We start from the raw sequence: 6,000 nt of genomic DNA on the forward strand, positions 1-6,000 counted from the left end.
ACTCGAAGGACCATCAAACCTGGCGTGTTTTGAAACACTGGGGTTCGAAAGTCTATGGACCGAGGGTTTTGGTGCGGGTGATTCTGAACCACAAATTTCATACCAAGGTAATTGTAAAAACCCCAGATCCTACTAATAATAATACCACTACATAGTTGTGAGTGTGTGTTTTTGACCGTGTATGCATTCTAATAGCAGAACATTATCCAAATTACAACGTTGTAACCGAGGATGTTGGATGCTCAGCCGACAGTTTAGGTAATATATTTATGACTATCTAATACGGTTTTTATGAAATTTTCATCATATGGTTGTGATTGTAATATCTCTCGTTCTGTACAGCAACCATCAGACAACTAGTGGGCACCATTCCTAAGCCACGCGTTGATGATACAGGGGTCGACAAGCCGTCAGGTCGGAAGGCTACACGCAAACGCAAGCACCTAGCTCCCGTGGTGGATCTGTGCGTGGAAAAGGCACAAAAACATATGGTGAAAAAGCCGCAAGGTGTGTATTACATATGTTTTAACACAATTTATTATTATTTTAATAAAATATTGACAATCAGGTTTGATAAAACTATCAGGAAAGAAGACGAAAACAGCTTTCAAGCTCCCGGAAAAGCCAGAAGGTGTGTATTTACATGGTTTTAACGCAATCGTTATTTTAATGAAATATTAATTTTAACATCGTGTGATTTTGTTACAGGTAGAACCCCCGTAAACGTTGATCTCGACTTTGTCACCGACTGGACCAACGCGGATTACAAAGCGTGGGATGCTGTAGATTTTGCCAGATCAGACATCGCTACGCAAACAGAACCAAACCACATCGACCCACAGAGGTACCGGCGGTTTTCTAATCATTCTGAATGCTGTGTATGCCTTAAACAGGTATTAGATAACATTGTTAAGGTGTATGACTTGCAAGAAAAGTTGATTAGTACTGTGGGGATTATAGCCAAAGCTGTAGAACATACATCAGATCTGAAGCGTGTTGATTGGTCATCGTTATCAACGGTTTTGTTGCGTTTAAGTGGCATTTCACGTGTGTAAGGGGTGTTTTAAACCTTGTTGTCAACCATAATGGAGTCGTCTAAACGTCAATGTATTGGTGGTGATGCAGTGGACAATTTTAATAAAACACTACACGACATGTTAAACGTCGAGACATGGGGGGAAATTGAGATGTTTAATAATGTTTTACATCAAATTCAAAATGGTTGTGGTGCTGAATCTGATCCAGTATCCTTAGAAGAAGGGTCGATAATGCATGCTGTGATAGACGGGTATCATGTTACACATAAACCACGGTTCAATGGGGTGGTACTGCGTCGTGATATTAATTTCAGATCCGTTTCGAGCAGCGACATAACATCATATATTTCACACATCCACGATGTATTCAAAGACATCGTAAAATTCTCACACACACTGGCCGGACAGAGCGGTGTTTTCGACGTCACACTGAGTGGCGATACCCTGGTTTCAGATGTTAATGCGATCCTTTCACCCGCGAATAACCATTCGTATGAAATTCTGATGGACGCCATCGAAAAAATAATCCAAAGCAATAAAAAAATCATGTGCGATGAGACACTACACCTGACTGTTTCAATCGCTAGAGGTCGTGATGGGGGCGCACGGCGTAAATTGCGTGATTTGGCTCATGATCAGATAATAAGCAAGAACAGGATGAATCTATTCTGCCCCGTTAACGTTACAAACCAATTGTGCTTCGCGATATGCCTGGCAAATTTTGTAAACCCTGAGAAACCAACAGCTTATTTAGAAAAATTGGCTGCCACATTTCAGACACGGTGTGGTCTACCTATTCACCATAAAGTCGGCTTTAATGATGTTCCAAAATTTGAGAGCTTATTGGACATCAAGATTGTGATCTTTTACAGATCAGACGTAGGGGTGTTGCAGAAATTTCAAACTAGCACTGTACCGCATACAAAAACAGCCTTTTTATACATACACGACAGCCATTACTACGGAATATTAAACCTCAAGGCGTTCATGGGGGTGCCGTATGTCTGTGAATTCTGCTATGCCGGTTACACTTCGTTCCGAGAGCATGGTTGCAAATACAGGTGTGATGTTTGTAACGACCCCGGATGCCCTTCAAGGGTCACAGGTTCGAGATATTGCTCGTCTTGTGGGAGGTTTTGCAAGTCTGATTTTTGTTTTGACAAACATAAACAGCCGCGTCCTATGAAGAGCGATCCTGGCGTGGTGGCGTCAAATTGTGATCTTACAAAATTTTGTAAGAATTGTAACAGGCGTTACCACGTTAGTGTTAAAAAACCCAAACCACACACGTGTCCGACACCACACTGTGTTCATTGTCGTGAAGAACTGATTCCAGACGCTAAGCATGAATGCTTCATACAACCCATTAGATTGAAGGAGACAAACAACCGCTACATTTTTTTTGATTTTGAAACACGTTTCGAGAACGGCAAACATCATGCAAATTTTGTTTGCGCAATTACATTTACAGGTGTGGAGTTCACGGCTGAGGGTGACGGGTGTGTGCGTGAATTTGTGAATTGGCTCCGTCGACCGAGGTTCAACGGTTTCACATTTTTAGCACACAACGCTGCAGGGTTTGATAATTTCATACTTTTGGAATATTACTCCAAAAACGGGATCAAACTAGATGTGACAATGACTGGATGCCGTCTGATATTCATGTATGATGCATGTTTTAAACAGCGTTTTATCGACAGCTATTCTTTTCTACCGATGAGTCTGGCAAAAACAACAGCTGCGTTAAATCTCACCACCACAGAAAAGGGTTATTTCCCACACAAGTTTAACACACGCTCAAACAGCCGTTACATAGGCCCATACCCGGATAAGACCTTTTATGGATATGACAACATGTCCAATGCTGGCAGACGTGAATTTGATGACTGGTACAACGAATCAGCGTGCGGTGTTTTTGATTTTCAGAAGGAACTCCGTTTCTACGGTCGAAACGACGTCGTGCTGTTAAGAGAGGCGTGTCTGAAATACCGTGACGAGTTCATAGAATGCACGGGTCTAGACCCTTTTGGTCAAACCACGTTGGCATCGTGCTGCATGGCTGTATACAAAACACACTACCTACCGCGTGATACACTCGCACTTACACATAACAACGCGTACACAAGCCAAAACAAGGCATTTTCAGACATTAGCATCGAATGGCTGGAATATGTCAAAACAACCAGGCATGTGTACATCCAACACGCTCTGACAGAGGGTGAGGTTGTGGTTGGGAAATACTGTCTTGACGGCTATTATGAAAAAAATGGTCGTAAATACGGTTTAGAATTTAATGGGTGTATGCATCACGGACATGATTGTAAATACACACCCACCCAGACTCATCCTTTGTCAAGGCTCCCGTACAGTGTTTTAAGAAGGCAATTTGATGATAAGATTGAAACCCTCACCAAGGTGTACGGCTTAAAAGTCGAAGTTATGTGGGAGTGCCAGTGGCGTCGTTTAAAACAGGTCGAACCATCAGTCATAGAGTTCATGTCGACATATGCACACCCCAGTCGTCTAAAGCCGAGAGACAGCCTCTTTGGCGGTCGAACGAATGCGTACAAACTCTATCACAAAACATCGGACGGTGAAAAAATTCGTTACTTTGATTTCACCAGTCTCTACCCGTTTTGTCAATCATCAAAGGAATATCCGATCGGCCACCCACAGATCATTTTGAAAGACTTTGATAGTCTCGAAAATTACTATGGGTTGGTTAAAGCAACGGTGTGCCCGCCACGTGGTCTCTTACACCCTGTGTTGCCATACCGATGCGGCGGCAAACTAATGTTCCCGCTTTGTAGAACATGTTGTCATCTTGAGAATCAAGCGTCACCATGTACTCATACTGACGGCGAGAGATCTCTTTCGGGTTGTTGGGTCAGCATTGAATTGATGAAAGCTGTACAGATGGGCTATGTTTTGGCAGAGATTCATGAAGTGTGGCATTTTGAACAAAGATCAGAAACGTTGTTTGCAGATTATGTGAAAACGTTTCTACAATACAAGCAGGAAGCCAGTGGGTACCCGCCGGGGGTTGTGACGGATGTTGAAAAGCATGCATACATTGAAGATTATTTTCAAAAACAGGGTATCCGTCTGAATCCTGAAAAAATCTGTTCAAACCCTGCAAGGAGAAATATTAACAAACTCCTATTGAACTCACTTTGGGGCCGATTTTCAATGCGGGAAAACCTTCCATACACAGAGTTGTTGAAAGATCCTGACGACTTTTCGCGATACATTTTTGGGGGCGGTCGTGAAATCACACATTTTGCATTTGTCTCGGACGAAGTGGCATTGGTTCAGTGGCGTTATGCAGACGGTTATGGCGCTCAAATGCGTGACATTAATGTGTTTCTTGGAGCGTTTACAACGGCTCATGCACGCCTAGAATTATATTCTGTGATGGAGAAATTGGGTGATCGGCTGCTGTACAGCGACACAGACAGTCTAATCTTTGTCTCAAAAGATGGTGACTGGGAGCCACCCCTAGGTCCATATCTGGGCGATCTTACTGACGAGGTAGGCCCCGGGGATTACATTACAGAATTTTGTTCAGGCGGTCCGAAAACATATGGTTACATCACCGCTAACGGTAAGACATCCATGAAGGCCAAGGGTATCACTCTCAATGCTGAAAATTCAAAAGCTGTAAATCTACGCTCTCTGGTTGATTTGGTTAACAGCTATGTAATAGATGGAGACCGGTCGCAACATGTTTTAACACGCACAAACACAATTACCAGGAATAAAAGACACCTCACATTACATAACAAATCAGATGTCAAAAGGTTCAAAGTTGTGTACAACAAACGAGTCCTGCTCCCAGACTTTACGACGCTCCCCTATGGGTATTGACACAAGATGACTTTGAGAGATGTCACAGGTAAATATGTAAATAAAACATTTTTTTTTTTTTTTTTTTTTTTATGTCTGTAACATCTGTATATATGTACAGTTTTCTATTATTTGTATCTGTGTGATTTTCAACATGTTTGTAACATATTGTATATATGGATGTTTGCATTATTTGCATATGTGTGATTTTTTCAATATGTCTGTGACATTTGTATATTTATATTTGTATTTTTATGCTATTATATGCATGTGTGTTATTTTCTACAATAAAAATTTATGTGTGTCATCTCAGGATTCGATCTCAGATTGCAACATCCGTTCTCGTGTATAGTAAGCGGACCATCAAACTCTGGAAAGACGTTTTTTGTGAAAGCGTTAATAGCCGATGCCGACCGCTTAATATCTACAACGATTGAAAACATTGTCTACATTTACGACTGCTGGCAACCTCTTTATGACGAGTTGTTAAAAATTAGGAATATTAATTTTATACAAGGTATTCCCGACACACTATCGGACGACCAACTCTTGCCGCCGACCAAACCATCGCTATTAATTATCGATGACTTAATGGATGTTGCGAGTGGCAATAAGCAGGTTGAAAAAGTGTTTACACAATACGTGCATCATAGAAATCTCAGCGCTATCTACATGGTTCAGAATTTGTTTTTTCAGGGGAAATCCAGCAGAACAATCAGTTTAAACACAAATTACCTAATACTTTTCAAAAACCCAAGAGACAATACACAGATTGCTGTATTAGCGAGACAGATGTATCCGGGTAATACCAAATTCTTCCTTGAATGTTTTAAAAACGCTACTGAAAAACCCTTTGGCTACCTCATGATTGATTATAAATCTAGAACACCTGACACACTTCGTCTCAGAACGGATCTGCTTTCAGAGTATCCGGTGGTCTATGTTCAGAAAAAAAGAGTTTAGACGCTGACATGTCTAATCGTCTTTATAGAAATCTGCCGCTTCTAAAACTCTTACTTAAGGCTAAGCCGATACAGAGACGTCTCATTTTACAAGAATCTTCGAATGAGTTGATTCTAACCTTATGCGAAGTGGCTTTGAATGTGCTCAGCGGTAC

This window comes from Denticeps clupeoides, chromosome 10 (genome assembly GCF_900700375.1).
Source record: "Denticeps clupeoides chromosome 10, fDenClu1.1, whole genome shotgun sequence".
Lineage (NCBI taxonomy): Eukaryota > Metazoa > Chordata > Actinopteri > Clupeiformes > Denticipitidae > Denticeps > Denticeps clupeoides.